Source organism: Anomaloglossus baeobatrachus, chromosome 6, assembly GCF_048569485.1.
Source record: "Anomaloglossus baeobatrachus isolate aAnoBae1 chromosome 6, aAnoBae1.hap1, whole genome shotgun sequence".
In the NCBI taxonomy this organism is placed as follows: domain Eukaryota; kingdom Metazoa; phylum Chordata; class Amphibia; order Anura; family Aromobatidae; genus Anomaloglossus; species Anomaloglossus baeobatrachus.
In genome coordinates, this window is record NC_134358.1 from 298,073,631 (window position 1) to 298,086,296 (window position 12,666).

The following is a 12,666-nucleotide window of genomic DNA, read 5'->3' on the forward strand; positions in this document are numbered from 1 at the left end:
GATCACTGGGACAGGAGCAGGAGGCATTATTGCTGTACTCTGAGCTGTCTGATGGTGCTCATTCAGTACTGCACATACAACAATGAGAAGCTTATAGCGTGTAATAAAAAGGTTCTGCTACCTCTTCTGTATGGAGTCAGGCTGTGCCTGACAGTGTGCGTGTCCCTCCTGCAGCTGCAGGCTCAGCAGAAGCACCGTCTATGCCAAAGTTAAAAGTCATAGTTAGATTGTTTTTTGTTGTCTTTATTTTTCTTGTGGGCACTTTTTATTGTAGAAACACATGGTCAAAATTGTTGGTACCCCTCATTTAATGAAAGAAACCCACAATGGTCACAGAAATAACTTGAATCTGACAAAAGTAATACTAAACATAAAATCTTTGAAAATGAACAAATGTAAGTCAGGCATTGCTTTTCAACCATGCGTCCACAGATTTTTTTTGAAAAATAAAACTTATGAAACAGGCCTGGACAGAAATGATGGTGCCCCTGAAAATAATGTGACAAACGGGACATGTTAAATCAAAGTATGTCCACTAATTAGCATCATAGGTGTCTACAATCTTATAATCAGTCAGTGGGCCTGTATATAGGGCTAGAGATACTATCTGTGCTGTTTGGTGACATGGTGTGTGCCACACTCAAAATGGACCAGAGAAAGCAAAGGAAAGAGTTGTCTCAGGAAATTAGAAAGAAAATTATAGACAACATATTAAAGGTAAAGTTTATCAGACCATCTCTAAGCAGCTTGATGTTCCTGTGACTACAGTTGCACATAATATTCAGAAATGTAAGATCCATGGGACTGTAGCCAACCTCCCTGGACATGGCCGCGGGAGGAAAATTGATGACAAATCAAAGAGACGAATAATACGAATGGTAACAAAAGAGCCCAGAAAAACTTCTAAAGAGATTAAAGGTGAACTTCAAGCTCAAGGAACAGCAGTGTCAGATCACACCATCCGTCATTGTTTGAGCCAAAGTAGACTTTGTGGGAGATGACCAAGGAGGACACCATTGTTAAAAAAAAAACCATAAAAAAGCCAAACTGGAATTTGCCAAACTACATGTTGACAAGCCAAAGCTTCTGGGAGAATGTCCTATGGATAGATGAGACAAAAATTGAACTTTTTGGCAAGGCACGTCAGCTCTATGTTGACAGACGGAAAAATGAAGCATATCAAGAAAAGAACACTGTCCCTACTGTTATGTTCTGGGGCTTTGCTGCATTTTGCACAGGGTGTCTGGAATCTGTTGAGGGTACAATGAAATCTCAAGACTATCAAAGGATTCTAAAGAGAAATGTGCTGCCCAGTGTCAGAAAGCTTGGTCTCAGTTGCAGGTCATGGGTCTTGCAACATAAGAGGAGGCTAAGAGGAAAACATTGGACTATTCTGAAGTGGCCTTCTATGAGCCCTGGCCTAAATCTTATTGAGCATCTATGGAAAGCGCTGAAACATGCCGTCTGGAAAAGGAAACCTTCAAACATGAGACGATTGGAGCAGTTTGCTCTTGAGGAGTGGCCAAAATACTTGTCGAGAGATGCAGAAGTCTCATTGACAGATATATATATATATATATATATATATATATATGTATATATATATATATGTATATATATATATATATATATATATATATATATATATATATATATATTATATGTGCATCTCAATAAATTAGAATATCACCGAAAAGTTAATTTATTTCAGTAATTCAATACAAAGCGGCAACACATATATTATATAGAGTCATTACAAGCAGAGTGATCTATTTCATGGCTGTTCACTAACATTCATCATCCAACCTGATGGAACTGGAGAGGATCTGCAAGGAAGAATGGCAGAGGATCCCCAAATCCAGGTGTGAAAAACTTGTTGCATCATTCCCAAGAAGACTCATGGCTGTACTAGCTCAAAAGGGGACTTCTAATCAATACTGAGCAAAGGGTATGAATACTTATGACCATGTGATATTTCAGTTTTTCTTGTTTAATCAATTTGCAAAAATTTCTACATTTCTGGTTTTTTCTGTGAAGAAGGGGTGCAGAGTGTACATTAATGAGAAATAAAAATGAACTTTTTTGACTTTAACAAATGGCTGCAATGAAAAAAAGAGTGAAAAATGTAAAGGGGTCTGAATACTTTCCGTACCCACTGTGGAGTATTACAGAGTAATCTATTTCAAGTGTTTATTTATGCTAATGTTGTTGATTATGGCTTAAGCGGGCTTTTCACACTACGATATATCTAACGAGATGTCGGCGGGGTCATGTCGCAAGTGACGCACATCCGGCATTGTTAGTGATATCGTAGCGTGTGACAGCTACGTGCGACGGTGAACGAGCAGAAATACTCACCTTCTCGTTCATCGTTGACACGTCGCTCATTTTCAAAAAATCGAACGTACGGTTGTTCATTGTTCCCGAGGCAGTACACATCGCTCCGTGTGACACCCCGGGAATGATGAACTGCAGCTTACCTGCGTCCCGCCGGCAATGCAGAAGGAAGGAGGTGGGCGGGATATTTACATCCTGCTTATATCGGCCCCTCCACTTCTATTGGCCGGCCACTGTGTGATGTCGCTGTGACGCCGAACGTCCCTCCAGCTTCAGGAAGAGGATGTTTGCCGCCCACAGTGAGGTCGTTTGGAAGGTAAGTACGTGTGACGGGGGGTTAAAGCATTGTGCGACACGGGCAAGAAATTGCCCATGCCGCACAAACGATGGGGGCGGGTACAATCGCAAATGCGATTGCACGAGAAATCAACACCTGTAAAGCAGGCTTTACAGCCAATGAAGACCCAAAAGTCATTATCTCAAAAAATTAGAATAATTACCACAAAACACCTGCAAAGGCTTCTTAAGTGTTTAAAATGGTTCATTAGACTGGTTTAGTAGGCTATACAATCATGGGGAAGACTGTTTACTTTACTGATGCCCAGAAGGCAGTCTTTGACAAACTCCACAAGGAGGGTAAGCCACAAAAGCTCATTGCTAAAGAAGCTGGCTGTTAACAGAGTGCTGTATCCAAGCATATTATGGAAAGTTGAGTGGAAGGAAAAGTGTAGTAGAAAAAGGTGCACAAGCAACCAGGATAAATACAGCCTTGATAGGATTGTTAAGAAAAGGCCATTCAAAAATTGGGGGTGATTCACAAAGAGTGGAGTGCTGCTGAAGTCAGTGCTTCAAGAGCCACCACACACAGACGTATCCAGGACATGGGCTACAACTGTCACATTCCATGTGTCAAGCTACTCATAACCAAGAGACAATGCCAGAAGCATCTTAGCTGGGCCAAGGAGAAAAAGAATTGGACTGTTGCTCAGTGGTCCAAGGTGTTGTTTTCAGATTAATGTAAATTTTGCATTTCATTTGGAAATCAAGGTCCCACAGTCTGGGGGAAAAGTGTAGAGGCCACAATCCAAGCTGCTTGAGGTCTAGTGTAAAGTTTCCCCAATCAGTGATGATTTGGGGAGCCATGTCATCTGCTGGTGTAGCTCCACTGTGTTTTATCATTACCAAAGTCAGTGCAACCATCTACCATGAAATTTTAGAATACTTCACGCTTCCCTCTGCTGACATGCTTTTTGGAGATGGAAAATTCATTTTCCAGCAAGACCTGGCACCTGTCCACACTGACAAAAGTACCAAGACCTGGTTTAATAACCACAGTATCACTGAGCCTGATTGGCCAGCAAACTCGCCTGACCTTCACCCCATACATAATATATGGGGTATTGTCAAGAGGAAGATGAGAGACACCAGACCCAACAATGCAGACGAGCTGAAGGCTGCTATCAAAGCAACCTGGGCTTCCATAACACCTCAGCAGAGCTAGAGGCTGATTGCCTCCATGCCACAACGCATTGATGCAGTAATTCATGCAAAAGGAGCCCCGACCAAGTATTGAGTGCATTTACTGTACATACTTTTCAGTAGGCCGACTTTTTTTAGTTTGAAATCATTTTTTCACTTGGTGTTATATAATATTCTAATTTTCTGAGATAATGACTTTTGGATTTTCAGTGGCTTTAAGCCATAATCATCAACATTAACAGAAATAAATATCACTGTGTAATGATTCTATTTAATATACGCATTTCTTTTTTCGTATTGAATTACTGAAATAAATAAACTTTTTGATGATATTCTAATTTATTGAGATGCTCATATATGTGTATATATATATATTTTTATATATATATATATATATATATATATATATATATATATATATACAGTATAGGTTTACATATACAGTACAGACCAGAAGTTTGGACACACCTTCTCATCTCTAGAACAACTGTTAAGAGGAGACTTTGTGCAGCAGGCCTTCATGGTAAAATAGCTGCTAGGAAACCACTGCTACGGACAGGCAACAAGCAGAAGAGACTTGTTTGGGCTAAAGAACACAAGGAATGGACATTAGACCAGTGGAAATCTGTGCTTTGGTCTGATGAGTCCAAATTTGAGATCTTTGGATCCAACCACCGTGTCTTTGTAGAAAAGGTGAACAGATAGACTCTACATGGCTGGTTCCCACCGTGAAGCATGAAGCAGGAGGTGTGATGGTGTGGAGGTGCTTTGCTGGTGACACTGTTGGGGATTTATTCAAAATTGAAGGCATACAGAACCAGCATGCGTACCACAGCATCTTGCAGCGGTGTGCTATTCCATCCGGTTTGTGTTTAGTTTGACCATCATTTATTTTTCAACAGGACAATGACCCCAAACACACCCCCAGGCTGTGTAAATGCTATTTGGCCAAGAAGGAGAGTGATAGGGTGCTACGCCAGATGACCTGGTCTCCACAGTCACCAGACCTGAACCCAATCGAGATGGTTTGGGGTGAGCTGGACCGCAGAGTGAAGGTAAAAGGGCCAATAAGTGCTAAGCATCTCTGGGAACTCCTTCAAGACTGTTGGAAAACCATTTCCGGTGACTACCTCTTGAAGCTCATCAAGAGAATGCCAAGAGTGTGCAAAGTAGTAATGAAAGCAAAAGGTGGCTACTTTGAAGAACCTAGAATATAAGACATATTTTCAGTTGTTTCATACTTTTTTAATTATTTCATTCCACATGTTTTAACTCATAGTGTTGATGCCTTCAATGTGAATCTACAATTTTCAGAGTCATGAAAATAAAGAAAACTCTTTGAACAAGAAGGTGTGTCCAAACCTTTGGTCTGTACTGTATATATTGTATGGCTTGTCTCACCCTCCCCACCGCTTGTACCTTCATGTTTCCCCTGCAATAAAGACGGAGTGATATGGTGATCATCTGGAGTGCGACTTTCTTTCTCCTTTGGATATATATATATATATATATATATATATATATATATATATATATATATAATCAGTTATATGTATGTGCCTGCGTGTTTGCAGGCATATGCACATTTTATGTATTTTTCAGATTATAAGGCACACTTTTCCACTTTTCCTCCCAACATTTTCGGAGGAAAGTGAGGGGTGCATCTTAAAATCCAAATATAGCTTATCGGGAGGTGGAGAATTGGAGGGGAGCTGTCTGTACGGCTCTGTTCGGGCGGCCAGGTGCCTGTTGGTGTGTGCATGCGGCTGCATCTCTGTGCCGGCGGCCGGCTGCCTCTCTGTGCGGATAGTCACTGACGTGCTGTCACTGCCAGCATTGACCTGCCACTACTGCCAGCACAGCCTCTGCCTCCTGTGTCCTCGCTCCACCACTGGTGCCTACCCCTCCAGTAAGACATATATAACAAAAGTTCACCGCACTCTTCAAAATTTTCATGCAATAGTGTTTAGTTTATTTGAGACGGACAGATGGTGGACAGTCCAACTGTCCACCATCGGTCTGTCTCAAATAAACTAAACACTATTGCATGAAAATTTTGAAGAGTGCGGTGAACTTTTATTATATACTACGGGGGATCCAACATCCCATCTACCAGTACCTACCTAAATATTTGGCTGTGTGCACACCAATCACTCATATAACCCTCCAGTAAGACAACACGTGAGTATAAGGCGGGCTTTGCACGTTGCGACATCAGTAACGATATATCGTTGGGGTCACGTCGTTAGTGACGCATATCCGGCGCCGTTACCGACATCGCAGCATGTAAACCCTAGGAGCGACGATCAACGATCGTAAAAACGTCAAAAATCGTTGATCGGTGACACGTCGCTCCTTTTCATAATATCGTTACTGCTGCCGGAACGATGTTGTTTGTCGTTCCTGTAGCACCACACATCGCTATGTGTGACATCGCAGGAACGACAAACATCTCCTTACCTGCCTCCATAGACAATGCGGAAGGAAGGAGGTGGGCGGGATGTTATCTCCTGCTCATCTCCACCCCTCCGCTTCAATTGGCCGGCCACTTAGTGATGTTGCTGTGATGTCGCTGTGACGCCGAACGCACCTCCCCCTTGAAGGAGATATTGTTCGGCGGTCACAGCGACTTCGCCGACCAGGTATGTGTGTATGAAGCTGCCGTAGCGATAATGTTCACTACGGCAGCAATCACCACATATCGCATGTGCGACGGGGGCGGGTGCTATCGCACTCGACATCGGTAGCAATTGCTAGCGATGTCGCAGCGTGTAAAGCCCGCCTAAGACTGACCCCATTATTTTTTTTATTTTTTTCTACCTGCTTTATCCCTAAACTTGGGGTGTGTCTTATAATCCAGTGCGCCTTATAAAATGAAAAATACGGTGTGTGTGTATGTATATATATATATATATATATATATATATATATATATATATATATATATATATATATATATATATATATATATACACACACACACACACACACACACACACACACACATACACATATGTTGTTTATTATAATCTGAACTCATAGATCTAAGACTTTTTCTAGTACCCGAAATGGTATTGTTTACAAATTTGTCAAAGGCATGTTTCACACGTCAGTGAAAACCACAGACATTTTTCACTGAAGTGTAAAAAAACGCTTATTTCCCTCCATGTGCCATGATTCATGGCACACATGGGTTATCCATGTGCTATCCATGATCTGTGATCAGTCATCCGTGATAGCATTGGATTTATACTCACTTGTCCCCGCTCCTGCTGTCCGTGGGGCTGAATTCTTCAGCTCTGCTGTGTATCTGGATGCCGCTGACCCCCACTGCAGCTACTTCCGGGTCAGCTGTGCGATGCATAAATGCATATGCATGAGAATAATGAGCCGGCCTGGAAGCGGCAGAGCTCAGCAGCTGAACTCTGGAGAAGATGAGTATAAAAAGCTTTTGTTTTTCAATGTACATGTTTTTCTGGTATGTGCTACATGGATTATACCATAGTGTGGTCCATGGGACATCAGTGATGTCAGAAAAAAAATGGACTTGTCTCAGTGCGGAAATGATGGACACACATATACGCTGCATGGAAACACGGTCGGTGAAAAATCACTGATGTGTGCGTAGACCCATTGATTTTAATGGGTCTGCTTATGTCATTGATTCTGCTACGTATAAAAACTGTCATATATGTACCAGAATATGACTGACCTGTGAAAGAGGCCTAAATCTGTGATAGTGAGGCACTTCTTGTTTTCTGAGAAATTCCATCCCACAGGTGTGGAAAATCAAGATGCTGATTAGACAGCATGATTATTGCAAAGGTGCACCTTATGCTGGCCACAATAAAAGGCAATTGTAGACAAATTTGTGAACAATATTTGAGAGAAAAAGGCCTTTTGTCAACATAGAAAAAGTTTTAAATCATTGAGTTCCGATCATGAAAAATGGGAGCAAACAAAAGTGTTTTGTTTATATTTTTGTTCAGTATACAGTGCCTACAAGTAGTATTTAACCCCCTGCAGATTTAGCAGATTTACACATTCGGAATTAACTTGGCATTGTGACATTTGGACTGTAGATCAGCCTGGAAGTGTGAAATGCACTGCAGCAAAAAAGAATGTTATTTCTTTTTTTATTTTTTTTTTAAATTGTGAAAAGTTTATTCAGAGGGTCATTTATTATTCAACCCCTCAAACCACAAGAATTCTGTTTGGTTCCCCTAAAGTATTAAGAAGTATTTCAGGCACAAAGAACAATGAACTTCACATGTTTGGATTAATTATCTCTTTTTCCAGCCTTTTCTGACTAATTAAGACCCTCCCCAAACTTGTGAACAGCACTCATACTTGGTCAACATGGGAAAGACAAAGGAGCATTCCAAGGCCATCAGAGACAAGATCGTGGAGAGTCACAAGGCTGGCAAGGGGTACAAAACCCTTTCCAAGGAGTTGGGCCTACCTGTCTCCACTGTTGGGAGCATCATCCGGAAGTGGAAGGCTTATGGAACTACTGTTAGCCTTCCACGGCCTGGACAGCGTTTGAAAGTTTCCACCCGTGCCGAGGCCAGGCTTGTCCGAAGAGTCAAGGCTAACCCAAGGACAACAAGGAAGGAGCTCCGGGAAGATCTCATGGCAGTGGGGACATTGGATTCAGTCAATACCATAAGTAACGTACTCCACCGCAATGGTCTCCGTTCCAGATGAGCCCATAAGGTACCTTTTCTTTCAAAGCGTCATGTCAAGGCTCGTCTACAGTTTACTCATGATCACTTGGAGGACTCTGAGACAGACTGGTTCAAGGTTCTCTGGTCTGATGAGACCAAGATCGAGATCTTTGGTGCCAACCACACACGTGACGTCTGGAGACTGGATGGCACTGCATACGACCACAAGAATACCATCCCTACAGTCAAGCATGGTGGTGGCAGCATCATGCTGTGGGGCTGTTTCTCAGCCAAGGGGCCTGGCCATCTGGTCCGCATCCATGGGAAGATGGATAGCACGGCCTACCTGGAGTTTTTGGCCAAGAACCTCCGCTCCTCCATCAAGGATCTTAAGATGGGTCGTCATTTCATCTTCCAACAAGACAACGACCCAAAGCACACAGCCAAGAAAACCAAGGCCTGGTTCAAGAGGGAAAAAATCAAGGTGTTGCAGTGGCCTAGTCAGTCTCCTGACCTTAACCCAATTGAAAACTTGTGGAAGGAGCTCAAGATTAAAGTCCACATGAGACACCCAAAGAACCTAGATAACTTGGAGAAGATCTGCATTGAGGAGTGGGCCAAGATAACTCCAGAGACCTGTGCCGGCCTGATCAGGTCTTATAAAAGACGATTATTAGCTGTATTTGCAAACAAGGGTTATTCCACAAAATATTAAACCTAGGGGTTGAATAATAATTGACCCACACTTTTATGTTGAAAATTTATTAAAATTTAACTGAGCAACATAACTTGTTGGTTTGTAAGATTTATGCATCTGTTAATAAATCCTGCTTGTTTGAAGTTTGCAGGCTCTAACTTATTTGCATCTTATCAAACCTGCTAAATCTGCAGAGGGTTGAACACTACTTGTAGACACTGTATATACCGTGGCATGCAAAAATTTGTCCACCACTGGTCAAAATTATTGTTATTGTGAACAGTTAAGTAAGTTGAAGATGAAGTGATCTCTAAAAGGGATAATGTTAAACATGATACATTTCCTTTGTATTTTAGGCAAAAAAAAATATATTCATGTTTTACATTTTTTTAATTAACCATAAAAGAAAATACAAAAGTGTGGGCACCGTGAATGGTTAGTACTTAGTAGCACCCCCTTTGCCAAGTATCACAGCTTGTAAACGTTTTTTCTAGCCAGCCAAGAGTCTTTCAATTCTTGTTTGAGGGATTTTCATTCATTCTTTCTTGGAAGCCTTCCAGTTCTGTGAGATTCTTGAGTCGTCTTGCATGCACTGCTCTTTTGAGGTCTAGCAACAGATTTTCAATGATGTTCAGATCAGGGGACTGTGAGGGTCATTGTAAAACCTTCAGCTTGTGCCTTTTGAGGTAGTCTATTGTGGATTTTTACATGTGTTTAGCATCATTAGCTATTTGTTGAAGCCATCCTGTTTTCAACTTCAGCTTTTTTACAGATAATGTTATGTTTTCATCAAGAATTTGTAAAAATTTCTTTGAATCCATTCTCACTTCTACCTGTGAACTGTTACCCGTGTCATTGGCTACAACACAAGTCCAAAGCATGATTGATCTAGCAACATGCTTAATGGTTGGGGGTATGTTGTTTTCCCGAAATTCTGTGCCCGTTTTCTCCACACATACCTTTGATCATTCTGGCCAAAGAATATTTTAACCTCATTGGTCCACAGGACTTTTTTTTTCCAAAATGCATTAGTTTGTTTAGATTTTTTTTTTCATACTTCAAAGGCTGAATTTTATGGTGATGACTCAGGAGCAGGTTTCTTCTGATGACTCATCCATGAATGCCATATTTGTGCAGGTATCTCTGAACAGTAAAACAATATATCACAACTCCAGAGTTTGCTAAATCTTCCTAAAAGTCTTTTTCAGTTATGCCGGTGTTCTGATTTGCCTCTCTAGCAGTCCTACGAGCAAATCTCACAGAAAGTTTGCTTGGTATTTCAGACCTTATTTTGACCTCCACTGTTCTTGGTAACTGCAATTTCTTAATTAAATTTCAAACTGAGGAAAGGGCGTCTTAAAAATGCTTTGCTGTCTTCTTATGGCCTTCTACTGCTATGTGGACCTCCAACATATTCATTTTCAGAGTGCTAGGCAGCTGCTTAGAAGAACACATAGCTGCTGTATTTTGGCACAAGGTTAGAAAAGGAGGGGTTTTCATAAAGCTGTAAAACTTGCATCACATGGTCTTTCCTAACGATGATAGTGAACAAGCAATAATCCTAGCAAACTAATGAAGGTCTGAAACCTTGATCAAAGTTATCTGAGCACACAATATTCCAAGGGTGTCTAAACTTTTGTGCTGACCCATTTTCCTTTTTGTAATTTTAAAATATTTTTTTGTGCCTAAAATACAAAGAAAATGTGTCATCTTAACTTTATGTCTTTTAGTAGTAATCTATATATATAATTGCCTTATTCTGTCTGTCTGTCTGTCTGTCTTGCTCCAAAATTGTGTCCTTACGGTGACACAAAGCGGATTGGCCGCTAACCTCGTCATGGCCCCGCCCCCCGCACGGATTGATCGCTCGCCCTGGCTCCCCCTCCACACGGATTGGCCGGCCGCTCGCACAGGCTCCGCCCCCCAGACGGATTGGCCTCTCGCCCCGGCACCCTGCACGTATTGGCAACTCAGCCACGCCCCGCCCCCCTCACGCAATGCACGCTCACTCTGGCCCCGCCCCCCGCACGCATTCCCCGAACTGACACGGAGACACGACTCCCAGGTGAGTACTGTACCCCCGGGAGCCCACATCAGCGTACGCCGCCAACCCAGCCGACACAAACCCTCGCATTGCTGGGGTTTGCCGCCGTATGCTGGTGTGGGCTCCCGTGCGAGTGGGGGACGTGATGCGCTGGTAACCATGGTAGCATAGTTACCAGCGCATCAAGGTCCTGCAGCGGCGGAACATCCACACGCACACACATAACAACAGACACACACATAAACACACACATCAGATCACACTCACTCTCACACACACCTCACACACACATCACATCGCATCCACACACTCACAGCATCCGGAGATATCGCTTGCTTCTCGGCCGCGATACTGTGCTGTGAGCTTCCAGGACCTGCCGGAGGATCACATGGCCAGAAGCATGTGGTATCTCCGGATGTTGTGAGTGTGAGCGCGTATGTGCAATATCGTCAGTGTGTGTGTGAGTGTATGCGATCGGGTGTGTGTGAGTGTATGCGATCGGGTGTGTGTGAGTGTATGCGATCGGGTGGGTGTGAGTGTATGCGATCGGGTGGGTGTGAGTGTATGCGATCGGGTGGGTGTGTGTGTGTGTGAGCGTATGCGATCGGATCTGTGAGTGTCAGCAGAGGAGCACGGCATGCTGGAGGAGGCTGGGAGGAGAGAGGCTGACCCTGGGGAAGGCTGGGAGGCGGAGGCTGATGCTGATGCTGGGGGAGGCTGATGTTGGGGGAGGCTGGGAGGGTGTAGGCTGATGCTGGGGGAGGCTGATGCTGGGGGAGGCTGGGAGGAGAGAGGCTGATGTTCGGGGAGGCTGATGCTGGGGGTGGCTGGGATGAGAGAGGCTGATGCTGGGGGAGGCTGATGCTGGGGGAGGCTGGAAGGAGAGAGGCTGATGCTGGGGGAGGCTGATGTTGGGGGAGGCTGGGAGGGTGTAGGCTGATGCTGGGGGAGGCTGATGCTGGAGGAGGCTGGGAGGAGAGAGGCTGATGCTGGGGGAGGCTGATGCTGGGGGTGGCTGGGATGAGAGAGGCTGATGCTGGGGGAGGCTGATGCTGGGGGAGGCTGGAAGGAGAGAAGCTGATGCTGGGGGAGGCTGATGCTGGGGGAGGCTGGGAGGGGGAGGCTGATGCTGGGGGAGACTGGGAGGAGAGAGGCTGATGCTGGGGGAGGCTGATGCTGGGGGAGGCTGGAAGGAGAGAGGCTGATGCTGGGGGAGGCTGATGCTGGGGGAGGCTGGGAGGGGGAGGCTGATGCTAGAGGAGGCTGGGAGGAGAGAGGCTGATGCTGGAGGAGGCTGGGAGGAGAGAGGCTGATGCTGGGGGAGGCTGGGAGGAGAGAGGCTGATGCTGGGGGAGGCTGGGAGGCGGAGGCTGATGCTGGGGGAGGCTGGGAGGCGGAGGCTGATGCTGGGGGAGGCTGATGCTGGGGAGGCTGGAAGGAGA

At 44.1% G+C, this 12,666-nt stretch overlaps 1 protein-coding gene across 1 annotated transcript in view; it reads left to right on the forward strand.

Moving 5' to 3' along the window:
- Nucleotides 1-12,666, forward strand: part of GABBR2 (gamma-aminobutyric acid type B receptor subunit 2) — a 1,152,522-nt gene that overhangs the window by 1,106,182 nt on the left and 33,674 nt on the right. The window lies entirely within an intron of this gene.